The 12,987-nt window shown below is 51.5% G+C and overlaps 2 long non-coding RNA genes across 2 annotated transcripts; both read left to right on the top strand.

Moving 5' to 3' along the window:
• The first annotated feature begins 522 nt into the window (after positions 1–522).
• On the top strand, positions 523–5,502 carry LOC102137002 (uncharacterized). Its single transcript, XR_010580769.2, has 2 exons — positions 523–686; positions 5,258–5,502. It is a non-coding gene; the product is annotated as an uncharacterized lncRNA (long non-coding RNA).
• Positions 5,503–6,048: 546 nt separating this feature from the next.
• Positions 6,049–9,751, top strand: LOC141408433 (uncharacterized). Its single transcript, XR_012423088.1, has 2 exons — positions 6,049–6,637; positions 6,880–9,751. It is a non-coding gene; the product is annotated as an uncharacterized lncRNA (long non-coding RNA).
• Positions 9,752–12,987: the final 3,236 nt, after the last annotated feature.

The following is a 12,987-nucleotide window of genomic DNA, read 5'->3' as shown; positions in this document are numbered from 1 at the left end:
CCCCTCTCAGAGTGGGAGTCCTGGCTCCTGACTGCCCTGACCTTCTTCCTACCACTGGGCCCATGATGGGGGTCCCCAACTTTCAAGAACACAGGGTAAGGGGTTTGTTTCCCTGGTGGTAAGGGAGGGCATTCCTCAACGTCGTGATGGGTCCTGAGTTTTCCAAAGATTAGCATCCATGTCCTGGAAACGGATTCTGCTTTAGACGTGTGTTTTTCTGTGAAATGACAACTTAGTAAAAATATTTAAACTGGGGCTATTTGCAGACATCTAAGAGGTGGGGTGAGCACAACCTGGCACTAGTCGCCTCCCTCCTGAGGCAGCTGACTGTCCGGCCTCTGCCCCTGGGCCCTTCCTCCTTCCCAGCTGCCCTGGGTCCTCTTCCAGCACCTCCTGTCCCCGCCTCACACACTAAGTCCTCCTGCTATTTTTAACTATTTGGCATAATTTGAAAAAGAGAGAATAATAATAGTCCCAGCTCTTCCCAAGGACTTATTTGTCCAGTGCCCATCTGACCTTGGCACTTTGTTGTGGGGGTGAAAGTGACCCTGACAGGTTCTCCCAGCCAGGCTTCCCATACAGCATCGTCAAGGTCAGCAGCCTCGCAGGCAGGGGGGTTCTACTCCCCCGCGGAAGCGCTGGCACCACGGCCAACTTGCTCACAGAGGGCACTCAATCAGACCAAGGTGGGTTGGGGCAGAAAAGCCTCCTTCAGAGATTCAAGGACAGTCACAACCGGTGCTGTGATGGGGCCACCGGGACAAGCACAGTGCGCCATTCCCGTCAGCAGGGACCCAAGAGAAAGTGGTAGGCTCTGGCAGGGCTGCTGGCGGTCCTGGAGAAGAGAGAGGGCTTTGCGGACCTGGGGTGGAGGTGGTGGGATGTCAGCACCCGGGCTCCCTGCTCAAACGAGCTGGCACCAGGATTCCCAGTGGGTGGGCTTGGGGAGGAGGCTGGAAAGGTTGGCACAGGCAAAAGTGTGGGGCCTAGGAAAGCTGGGCTTGCTTATTTGGCCAAGGGGAGGTGGGGAGGGTTGGAGGAGGTCTGGGGGCCGCTGGAGGTGCAGGGCAGCCCGGGGAGGCAGGGCTATGGGGCCCAAACACGCATTCCACAAGCCTTCCCTCTGCGGGAACAGGAGTGAGGACACAGGCGCTCAGCATGGCAGGATGGGAACAGGAAGGTCTGGTGAGCGCTGTGACCATGAGGATGGAGCTACAGGAGACAGAGGTGACAGTGAGCTAGTGAAGAGGCAGGAGGAGGCAAGGAGGGCAGGGTGTTCTGGGGTGCCAGCTCAGACAAGGCTCCAAGGAGTGCGTGCGTGCTCAGGAGGATGGGGGACCAGGGCCTGGGGTAAGGGGCAGGCGCCCAGGAACTCTAGCATGGCAGGGAACAGGGGGTAGTCCCAGGAGATCCAGATGCAGGGGCTGACACCGCAAAGTTCTTTCCTGTAAAGCACAGCCTGAGGCCTGGGGCTTGGCCCTGCGCAGAGGAAGCCCCCCTTAGATCTGCCTCGGCAGTAGTGAGGAAACGGCACACACAGACCCCACACAGCCCGAGGAGACAGGGGTCAAAAGCAAGAGTGAGAAGCTCCCTCCTGAGGGGCCCTCCCCTGCCTCGCCTTCCTGGCGGGCAGCCTGCTTTCCAGCACACGTGGTGGACCAGCCCACATTAGGTCAAAGTGTTAAAAATAGCTGGAGGGCTCAATATGTGTGGGGGGTATGGGAGGTGCTGAGGGAGGGCCCAGGACAATTGGGAAGGAGGAAGGGCCCGTGGGGCTGGGGCTGGCACAGTGGCTCCTGTGGGTGCAGCAGCTCCGGGACATGCTCACCTCACCTTGGCTTTGTAAACCAGGGCCGTGGGAGTCCCCTCTCCCTCAAATGCCTCTGCCTCTGCCAACGTGTGGCTGAGAGTGCACCCCAGTTCCCTTTGATCACCCCAGGCAGTCCCAGTCCACAGAGAGCAGCTGTTGCCCTTCCCTCTCCTGCCTCCTGACCTAGGAACCCACAGAGCTGGGCCTGTCATCACATTTGTGGGGCCACAGCTGACCTGGGAACTCCCTTCCTCAGTCAGTCCACAAATATTTACCCAGAGCCTCACCGTGCTCAGTGACCTTTACAAAACATAAAGTGCAGAGTCCCGTGCCAGGGGACAGCGATCCCAGGCAAAACAGACTGAAACCCTTCCCTCGAGGAGATCAAGTTCGGGGGGTGCTTTACAGCCGTGGTCAGGAGGCTGGCTGAGTGGTGACCTTGGGCCAGAGCCTGAAGGAGCAGTGGGGGTGGACTAGGCAGCAACCGGGTGAAGAGTGTTCCAGGAAAAACTACATTGTCAGAATCAAGAGATGTTAAGGCCGAGAGGAGCCTCAAAATGGGGGAAGCAAGGCTGGGTGCGGTGGCCTGCCCTGGTCACATGAGAGGTGGGGGCAGAGCAGGCCAGACCCTCACAGGAAGAGGCCGGTTAGAGTTGGGGGTGGGGCCCAGCTTATGTTTCCTGCCTTGGCTACAAGGCATGAAAGACGGGCTCCCCGCCAGCACACAGTGACACTGCAGTTTCCAGACCCAGGCCCTGAGCTGAGGGGCCTCAGGGCTCAGAAAGGGCCTAGGCCTCAGATCTCTGGTGAGCAGGGAGCCCAAAATGGCCCTGGAGGCCATAGCTCCAGAACTGGACCCATGGAGAATGGAGGGCTGGGGCCCTGCACATTCTCAAGCAGTAGTAGCAACACTGTCATTGTCCTGCCCTTGGTATAAGCCCGAAGCACCACCCTTTCTTACCCAGCTCCTGCTCCCCTTTTCCAGGGGCTCCTATGGGAAAACCCAGGTACTTCCTGGGACTGGTCTCTCTCTATGTTTGGAAACCACAGAGCTGACTTGGCTTCACAACAAGATGTGGGGGCCAGGCACCCAGGAGACAGTGATCCTGACTGGCAATAGACGCAAGAAAGGGCTTGGAGACAGAGCCAGACGCTGTGGCTACCCATGTAATACCAGCACTTTCGGAGGTCGAGGCAGGCAGATCACTTGAGGCCAGGAGTTTGAGATCAACCGGGCCAACGTGGTGAAACCTTGTCTCTACTAGAAATACAAAAAAGAAAATTAGCCAGCGTGGTGGTGTAAGCCTGTAATCCCAGCTACTCGGGAGGCTGAGACAGGAAAATCGCTTGAACCCGGGAGGTGGAGGGTGCAGGGAGCCGAGATCACAGCACTGCACTCTAACCTGGGCAACAGAGTAAGGCTCCATCAAAAAAAAGAAAAGAAAGGAAGGCCTTGGAGACAGGGCGCTGACCCTGGAATCCAGATGTTGCCAAAGCAACCCCCCCTTCTGTTCCTCTGCCTGCCTGGGAAGCAGCAGGCGGTGGCCACCCACCCGGGCAGGGTGGGGCCTTCACCACCCAGCCCCACCCCGGAATCCAAGGGCCTCTGTTTGCTGCTGTTTTCTGGAACAACTTTTTTTTGATCTAGAGAAATCTGCTGACACCAGCCTCCCTGCTCTCGCCCTCCAGCAGGGCAGAGGTATTTTTAGACTTATTTGAAGAAGAGAGCAGAACCCAGGTCCAATGTGTACCCTTCTTACTGTGGGCACAGCTTTGGCCCCTTAAGGCAGGACAGAGATACCCATGTGGTTGTCTACCCTCAGCTCATCTCTCCTTAAATACGTTCCTTTCCTGAGAAAAATGAACTGTGTGGAAACTGGAGGCCAGCAAAGCTTCTACATAAGGACCCTCTGAAACAGTGCCCTTTTATCCTCAAAAACCCAGGGTGGCAGAGGCAGCTCCAGACACAAGGGCACAAAAGAGCCTTGGTTCCCTTTGTGACAGGGAAGCCCATGCTTTACAGAATCCTATGCTTTGTATGTTAATAATTCTCCCTACTTAAGAAAAAAAATACATACATATATCAGAATGGGTCTCACTGTATTGGCCAGCCTGGAGTGCAGTGGCACAATCCTAGCTCACTGTAGCCTCAAACTCCTAGGCTCAAGAGATCCTGCTGCCTCAGTCTCCCCAATAGCTGGGACTACAGGCAGTCATGTGCACCTGGCTTTTTTTTTTTTTTTTTTTTTCATTTTTTGTCCAGACAGGCTCTTGCCGTGTTTCCCAGGATGGTTTCAAACTCCTGGCCTCTAGGCAATCCTCCCACCTTGGCCTTCAAAAGCAATTGGATCCCACTCTTTTTTGAAAAATAAAATCTACCATAGTTTCTGGGATTTGGTAATGATGTGTGTGAATTAGAGAGATTTTGAGACCTGAGATAGAGAAAAGCAAGTTAAGACATCAATTGGGGCCCGGAAACAGCACTACAGTGGGGATGACCCACCTCTCAGGTGCCTGGAGAGATAAAAGAAAGGCCTGGCTGATTCCACCGCCCAGTACTGTGAAGCAGCAGGGGAGTCACTCCATAGGTTTCATAAGCTGCCCAGCTTTCTACAACATTCTGACAGACAATTCCCTCTTTCCACACGGTTCTTTCAGGCCAAATCACCCCACCCCAACCCACCCTGGGAGATATAGTCAGGACGAGACCGATGGGGCAGATCCTGGAGGAGGCCGCACTGCCGGAATCTTCCCCCGGCAGAGAAACAGGGCTAAACAGCCGCCAGGGAGCAAGCCTGGGCTTGCCACATCACCACCTTCTGTGCTGAAGGTCAGATGACACACAGTCACCAGTTTTCCGAGAAGCACAGGGAGGGGTGCACGTCGGGCCCAGCCCTGCCTGCTGATGCCACCTCACAGACGCAGGCGAAATGTCATCAGCTTCCTCCCGGTTGCCAAGGGAGCCTGTTTTTAGGGGGTTGTTTTGTATGGGGTGTGGGTGTTAACCAGGGAGAGGTTCCTGGCAAGGAGTTCCTGTCAGATCCCATTTTCCGTTCTGGTTACTTGGACCGGGGTTCTTTTTCTACCTCTACCTCAGGGGCCAGGGCTTCCTCATCACCCTGCACCCCCTAGCAAGGGAGGCGCCCGCTACACGGTCCAAAGTCCTCTCCAGACTTTCGGGTCCTGCCCGCCTTGGTGGAGGGCTCAAGAGTTCACCAGGTTTGCTTCCAGAAGAGCCAGGCTGGGGGTGCCTACTTGCAAATGCCGCAGATAAATAAATAACCTTTCTCCCCATCCCCACCCAAATGTAAAATGAGCCGACAGCCGGTCCCACGGCTATGACAGATACTGCTTTCCGCACAAAATCTTGGTTTTACATTATTTTGCAACGGCCTTTTCCCACTTAATCCATCCTGAACACACTTCTTGAATGTTCTATCCCGTCAGGGATGCGCCTTCTCAGGAAACACGTCCCCTCGCCAGGCCCCTGGGAACAGTCACAACCACGACGCCTGTCCCCGAAGCGCCCGCGCAGCTCCACGGGATTCCATGTTGTCACCCACTGGATCCTGGACGCCATCAGCCCGCAGCAGGGTTTCCAGACCACAGAAACCGCCTGTTGGGGTGCGGGGCGTTACACGTCCCCTCGCAGCGCCCCGCTGGGCTTCTGGGCCGCCCCGCCCCCACCCCGCGCCCGGACGCTGACGTCACTGGCCGAGCCAGACTCGGAGCCGCCGCCCGAGAGTCACGCGCGCCTCCCGGCGGGACGCGCCCTCTGCAGAGATCCCTCCGCCGCCGCCTGGAATTTTCCAGACGTCCTGCCGGCCCTTCTTTCGGGCCTCGTCGGGGCGTGGTGACCTGAGGCGACCCCGGCGGCTCCCGTTGCCCACTTAGGAGGGCGCCCCCGCCCGCCTCTTCCTGAGCCCCTCTCTCTGGGAAGCGCGCCCCGCCCGACCCAACACCCAGGAAGAAAGTCTTCTTCGTCATGGCATCCGCCTTCCAAATGTCACCTTGAGCGCTGTTCGCGATCCCAAAAAGCACTGCTAAGGAGAAGCGGGGATAAACTGGGGTCCTTGCGTCGGGGGCGCCTGGGAGACCATGCACCGCCCGGGTCGTCTCCCCGGGCCGGGTCGGGGAGGGACTTTTTTTCCGGTGGCCGTGGAGGAATCGTCCCGTTGAACAGTGACCCCGGTGACGCGGCCGAGGGCTATAAAAGCAAAAGTTGTGGCCGGTCCAGCAGAAGTTAGCGATAGGGAGGGATGCGTACTTGGGTGTAGTTGTCGGGGAGGAAGTGACCAGTTCAGGGTCTCGGGACAGACCGGGAGAGATGGTTGAGTTAGATGAGACTGGGGGCCCTGGGAGTACGAGAAGGAAGCTTGACAAGGAGACTAGGTCTGAAGAAACCACAGTGGGGCAGGCTGCGTGGTGGAAAATGCCCGCAGGAGCCCCCAGAGAGGACAGCCATGCTCCAGGCCAGGCTGTCCCTACTGCCTGCTGGAGAGGGAACTTGACCTCTGGGAGGGAGCCGCTCTTGCATGGCTGAGCGAGCCCCCGTGCGCTGGTCTGTGTGGAAGGAGGAAGGCAGGGAGAGGTAGAAGGGGTGGAGGAGCCAGGAGGAATGAATGGGCTGCTGCGGCCCTGGAAACGATCAGGAAGGCAGGCAGTGGGTGCAGGGCTGCAGAAGGGCCGGGAGGGCCGAGCTTCAACTTGTCCATGCCAGCGGCCCCTTTTTTTCCAGACCAAGGGCTGTGAACCCGCCTGGGGATGAGGCCTGGTCTTGTGGAACTGAACTTAGCTCGGCGGGGCTGACCGCTCTGGCCCAGGGTGGTATGTAATTTTCGCTCGGCCTGGGACAGGGCCCAGGCCGGGCCCAGCCTGGTGGAGCGTCCAGGTCTGGGTGCGAAGCCAGGCCCCTGGGCGGAGGTGAGGGGTGGTCTGAGGCGTGATGTGGAGTTAAGGCGCCATCCTCACTGGTGACTGGTGCAGCACCTAGCATGTTTGACAGGCGGGGACTGCGAGGCACGCTGCTCGGGTGTTGGGACAACATTGACCAACGCTTTATTTTCCAGGTGGCAGTGCTCCTTTTGGACTTTTCTCTAGGTTTGGCGCTAAACTCTTCTGTGAGCTCACTCCACCCCTCCTCCTCCCTTTAACTTACCCATTCACTTAAAACATTACCTGGTTGTCTGGTAAGCCCGGGACAGTAGCCGAGTGGCTTTTGGAGTCGGTATTGTTGGTAATGGTGGAGAAAGAGAGGCCTTCCCGCTGAGGCTGGGGTGGGGCGGATCGGTGTTGCTTGCCTGCAGAGAGGGTGGGGAGTGAATGTGCACCCCTGGGTGGGCCTGCAGCCATCCAGCTGAAAGTCATAAAAATGCCTTATAGACCGTGGTTTGTTACTATAGTGTTCCTCATGGCGAGCAGATGGAACCGGGAGACATGGAGCCCCTGGCCAGTGTGAGTCCTAGCAGTGCAGGAGGGGAGACCATGGAGGAGAGAGCCCGCCTCAATTGATGCCTGCAGATTGAATTTCCAGAGGCTTAGGAGGAGGAAGTTCTCCAATGTCGTGTTTCCAGGCCTTGCTGGGGAAGCCCTGTATTCAGGAGGCAACCATTTAAAGTTTTCAGATGAGCTTATGGGGGGCAATCTTAAAATATCCACAGCAGATGCATCCGGCTCGAGGTGCCATCAGCTTTGAATAAATGCTTGTTCCAGAGCCCATGAATGCCAGCAGGCACCCCTCCTTTCCTGGGGTAAAGGTTTTCAGATGCTGCGTCTTCTAAATTGAGCCTCCGGTCATACTAGTTCTGTGCTTGGAACCTTGCTTCAAGAAGATCCCTAAGCTGTAGAACATTTTAACGTTGATGCCACAACGCAGATTGATGTCTTATAGATGGAGCTTGCAGATGGAGCCCCGTGACCTCTCACCTACCCCCCCTGTTTGCCTGCCTGCCTATGCGTTGCTCGGAGAAGTTCTTAGCCTGATGAAATAACTTGGGGTGTTGGAAAGCTGTTTAATTTTAAATGCCTTAGACGGGGGATGTATTAGAGGAAGCAGATTGTCAAGAGTGTCATTGTGTTATGCTAAACTCTGGGAGGGTACAAATTGGTCATTCCCAAATCTGTGTGTGAAAAATGGCAGGTCTAGTTTGGGCATTGTGATTGCATTGCAGATTACTAAGAGAAGGTAATGGTGGGTATACCGGTAGTGCTCTTTTGTTCTTGCTTCGTTTTTTTGCACCTGAACTTCGTTAGATTTCATAATGCTTTTTTGGCATTTTAATAAGAGGACCCTGAGGTGGGAGTTGTGGGAGACCGGGAGAAGGGGACAGCTTGGCACTGGTCACGTGGGATTTGCAGTGTGGGGGATGGGGGTGTGCAGCTTGGCACTGGTACTGGGAGGGATGAAGGTGAGGAAGGGGAGAGGGTTGGTTAGGTATATAGTGTGGGTGGTAGGAAATGCAGGTTGAAGGGAAATTCTCTGGGGCTTTGGGAAGTTTTGTGCGGTGGGTGAGCCAAGAAAATACTAATTAATAATAGTAAGTGTTGGTTAAGTTGTTGCTTGGAAGTGAAAAGTTGCTTAGAAAGGTTAGAACTTTAAGTGCAAAAAAAAGAAAAGAAAAAAACCCAAAACAATTGTTTTCCTTTGCTGCAAGGTGGGGAAGACTGAAAAAGTGTAACCGAAAACAGATGACACAGAGTCACCCGTTTTCCGAGAACCCACAGGGAGGGGTGTATGATGCCATCTCACAGGCAGGGCAAGTGTCTTTACCAGCTTCCTCCCGGTGACCAAGGCAGCCTGTTTTAGAGGGTTGTTTTGTTTGGGGTGTGGGTGTTATCAAGTGAATTAATCACTAGAAAGATGGGTGTCAGACTTGTAGACACAGCAGATCGGCATCCTTCGCTGCCCCTTAGCAACTTAGGTGGTCAATCTGAAGCTGTGAAGGTGTGATTTTTCAGGAGCTGGAAGTCTTAGAAAAACCTTGTAAATGCCTACATTGTGGGCTTTTGACATATTTAAGGGACCGCTTAAGACGAGATTAGATGGGCTCCTCTGGATTTGTAACTCATTTGTCACAGATACCTTGTGATTGAAAATCGTGAGTGAAGTGAAATTGCAGTGCATTTCAAGGGAATTTTGTATGTAAATCGTGCCTTAGAAACACTTCTGTTGTCTTTTCTGTGTTTGGTCGATATTAATAATGGCAAAATTTTTACCTACCTAGTATCTTCAAATCGTAGTCTTCGTAACAAGAACCAAATAACCTTTTGTGGTCACTGTAAAATTAATACTTGGTAGCAGACAGAATCCATGTACCTTTGCTAAGGTTAGAATGAATAATTTATTGTAGTTTTAGTTTGAATGTTTGTGCTTTATAAATGATCCAAGGCTAGAGGGGAAACTATCACTTAAAATCCATGTGGAAAACAAGAGCTAAAAAGGAAAGGGGATGGGGATTGTGGGGAGGGAGTGGGTGAGGTGCCTTTACTACATGTGTGATCTGAAAAACCTGCTTGGTAATAAGCTGCGGTATTGAATTGGTAAAGTAATACCAATGGCCTTTTATCATTTCTTTCTTCCCTTTAAATTTCACTTAAAATTTTTAAAATCATGGTTATTTTTATCCTTGGGATCTTTCTGTCTTCTGGGTTCCGTTTTTTAAATGTTTAAAAATATGTTGACATGGTAGTTCAGTTCTTAACCAGTGACTTGGGGATGATGCAAACATCCTGTTGTTGGGATTTAGAGTGTATTCCTCATGCATGTATGGGGAAATAGTCTCCGGTATGCTGTTGTGAAATTGAAACTGTAAAAGTAGATGGGTAAAAGTACTGGTGTGTTGCTCTGTATGGTAAGAACTAATTCTGTTACGTCATGTACGTAATTACTAATCGTTTTTCTTCCACTTTACAGCACAAATAAAGGTTTGAGTTCTAAACTCATGAGAATTGTTGTATTGCTATGTTACATTTCTCGACCCCTATCACATTGCCTTCATAAGGAAGTTGTGGATGTATCTTCATATTGTAGATTTAGGTCTAGATTTGCTAGCTCCAAGTAATTAAGGCCATGTAGGAGAACATGGTAACCACAGATAAAACTGCTATTATCCCAAGTGGTCTGCAGACTGCTGGGTGGGGAGGGTATCTCTTGGGAGTTGGTAATGATTTGTTTGAAATGTGATGAACCACTCAAGCCAGTGAAGGTGTGTGTGTGTAGGTGGGGAGTACTTTGCCATAATATTTTAAAACATTACCTGGTTAGAGTTCTAAGTGGTACTTATTTTTGTTTGGTTAGGGGAAAGTCTGAATAAAAACAGAAATGGACACATAATATGTATATTCCATAGTCTTTGGGAGGCTGGAATGTGTCTGGGATTTGGGTCTAAGTATATGTGTAATTCTTATCTCACTAAAGAATTTGGCTTTTTTCTTTTGTTGAGTGACTAAAACGTCTGGGCTTCCCTGTGTGTGCGCTACACTAAGCAAGCAGAGGCTGTGCAAAGGTGTGAGCAGAAGCACATGGAATCTGGAGGGTACATCTTGGCTTGCAAACTGCCTCTGTGTCCTGGGTGGGACTGTTCTGTCCTTGCACTGCTATTCGGTGTTACCTCTTGGGGTGTAAGGTTTATGCTTACAGGAGACAAACATTGGGCATAAAATGGAAGCCACTGCCAGCCTCTGTGCTGAGAAGGAAGGTGCTTGTTTCAAAGGGAGCAGCAAGGGAGGCTTGTTCTACTCATCTGGGCCTGTTGGCCTGAGAAGGGGAGATAAGGGCTGAACTGGGACTAGCCAGGGGGACCAACACAAATGGTGGGGGATCATGACCTGAAGGATTCTTTCCTTCTCACGAGCTGCGGGACTGGCTGCCGTCCTTACAACTGTGTCTTATTTGCCTGTGCCGTTGTATCTGGGTGACCCCTCCACGTGTACACTACTGACAAATGGGTTGAGTGCTGGAAAGAAGTCACTGAGCCACCCACCCAGTAAACCTGTCTGTGCTCATGGCACCGCCAGAATGGGGCACTGCTGTGTGCAGGGTCCAGGGCCCTCTTCCTGCTTGCCACTCCTTTCCCTGGATGCCCCAGAAACAATCCAGGCCTCCTTTCCTATCTTACCCTTTTGCTTTGCTTTTACCCCAGCACCTCTGTAACCACCCTGTCTTCTTTTCAGAGCTCCTTGTTTCTCCTCTTGTTTTTTATGATTATTACAAAACTTGCTTCCACCCTGGAAGATAACTGCTATAGATGCCTCTGCGTAAATGGCCGGGCGCGGTGGCTCACGCCTGTAATCCCAGCACTTTGGGAGGCCGAGACGGGCGGATCATGAGGTCAGGAGATCAAGACCATCCTGGCTAACACAGTGAAACCGCGTCTCTGCTAAAAAATACAAAAAACTAGCCGGGCAAGGTGGCGGGCGCCTGTGGTCCCAGCTACTCGGGAGGCTGAGGCAGGAGAATGGCATGAACCGGGGAGGCGGAGCTTGCAGTGAGCTGAGATCCGGCCACTGCACTCCAGCCTGGGCGACAGAGCGAGACTCTGTCTCAAAAAAAAAAAAAAAAAAAAAAATTGATTCACAGGGTATAAATGTTGGGGATTAGAAGTGGGGCTGAAATGGCACTTGTTGATACAGGAGCAGAGAGGTGAGGCTGACTGCTGAAGACAGCTTGCCACCCTCCTTGCCTCCACTCCAGTCCAGGGGCTGGGGCCACATTCTTTGCCTTCAATTATCCTCAGATCAGGTGAGATCAACAGGAGGTGTTGATGGCAGTGCCAGCAATTATTGCTAATCAGTTTGCATCCTTATGCATAGATCTGAATTCAGACTTTCTGTGAATTTCCAGAGGTGTGGGTAATATAATGGAATTCAGTGAGCGGGCATGGCTCATCTTGTGCAAATTGAAAGTTATGGGACATAAGAATAGCAAAAGTTGAACTTGAACTTCTTTTAAAAAGGAAAGGACCCTGAGAGCCAGTATTGGTTGAGGCTCGTCAGTATGCCCAGGTTGGCGACAATGAGAACTGCAGGAACGGCCTGTGTTACAAAAAGGAGATTGACTCAGCTGCCCTCAGTGCATCTTATTGAGTGTGACTCTTAAGGGATTCCAAGGACCCTTAATGCCAGGGCTAACTCTCCATGTACGGTGAGGCCTCTGGAGGAAGTGTTACCCTCTGGCTCTGTGTGCTACTCGTTACAGTGCAGTGCTGGCATGAAGTAAAGACATGCCCAAATAGGCTTTCAGATGTTTATGATGTGTTTTAAATGTTCATATTTAACAAACAAAAACATACTGATGCTGTTTGGAAATGGCAACAGGAAGATAGCAAAATGAACACTAACATTATGAAAAGATGAGCAGGTATGTGCTCCAAGGCAGGTGACTGTGACCTTCCTCTGAGTGAGGACATCCCCTCCAGCACCTTCCAGCCTGCTGGTTAGAATGACCCACCACCACCCTCCAGGACCCCCAGCCCTGCACTGCCTTTCCTCTCTTTTAAATAATTCTTCATTGAGTTCTAATATGCTAAAAAAAAAAAAAAAAAAAAAAAAAAAAAAGTTTACTGTAAAGTTTGCAAATAAGGAAATTTTTAAAAAAAGTCCTCAGTAATCTTACCATTAACAATCGTTATGGGCATATTTGCTTTTGGAGGATTTCTTTTGTATGCATGGGATAAGTACATTTTTATACAAAAATGGGATTATGCCATAAATTCTATTTTGTGACTAGTATATAGTGAACACCTTCTTTTAATGATGACAGGATGTTCCCTTGCATGGCTTTATCAATTTAAACAATCTTGATTCAGTGGATATACAGGGTATTTTCTAGGTTTTTTTTTCTTCTTAGTAAATAATACTTGTGATGACTTTCCTTGTAGCTCAGACTTTTTCACGTCTGTTATCTCTTTGGGAATGCTAAATACATTTCGAGAAGGAAATGACTCTGTTAAACTCTTAAGACTTCAGGTTCATATTGCTGAACTGCCCACCAGGGAGGGATTTTTTTCAATTAGTGTTCTCACTAGTGAGGCAAACCTGATGCCTTCCCCTCTTCCTCAGAACGGGCTTTATCACATTGAAAACTTTGCTCCTCCAGTGGATCGAGTCTGCTTTCCCTGTGGGTGTGAGCATTTGTTTGTCTGCTGGCGATTGAACATCTCTACCATATGTTGATTGAC

This window comes from Macaca fascicularis, chromosome 14, assembly GCF_037993035.2.
Source record: "Macaca fascicularis isolate 582-1 chromosome 14, T2T-MFA8v1.1".
In the NCBI taxonomy this organism is placed as follows: Eukaryota; Metazoa; Chordata; class Mammalia; order Primates; family Cercopithecidae; genus Macaca; species Macaca fascicularis.
This window is presented reverse-complemented; position numbering and strand designations above follow the sequence as displayed.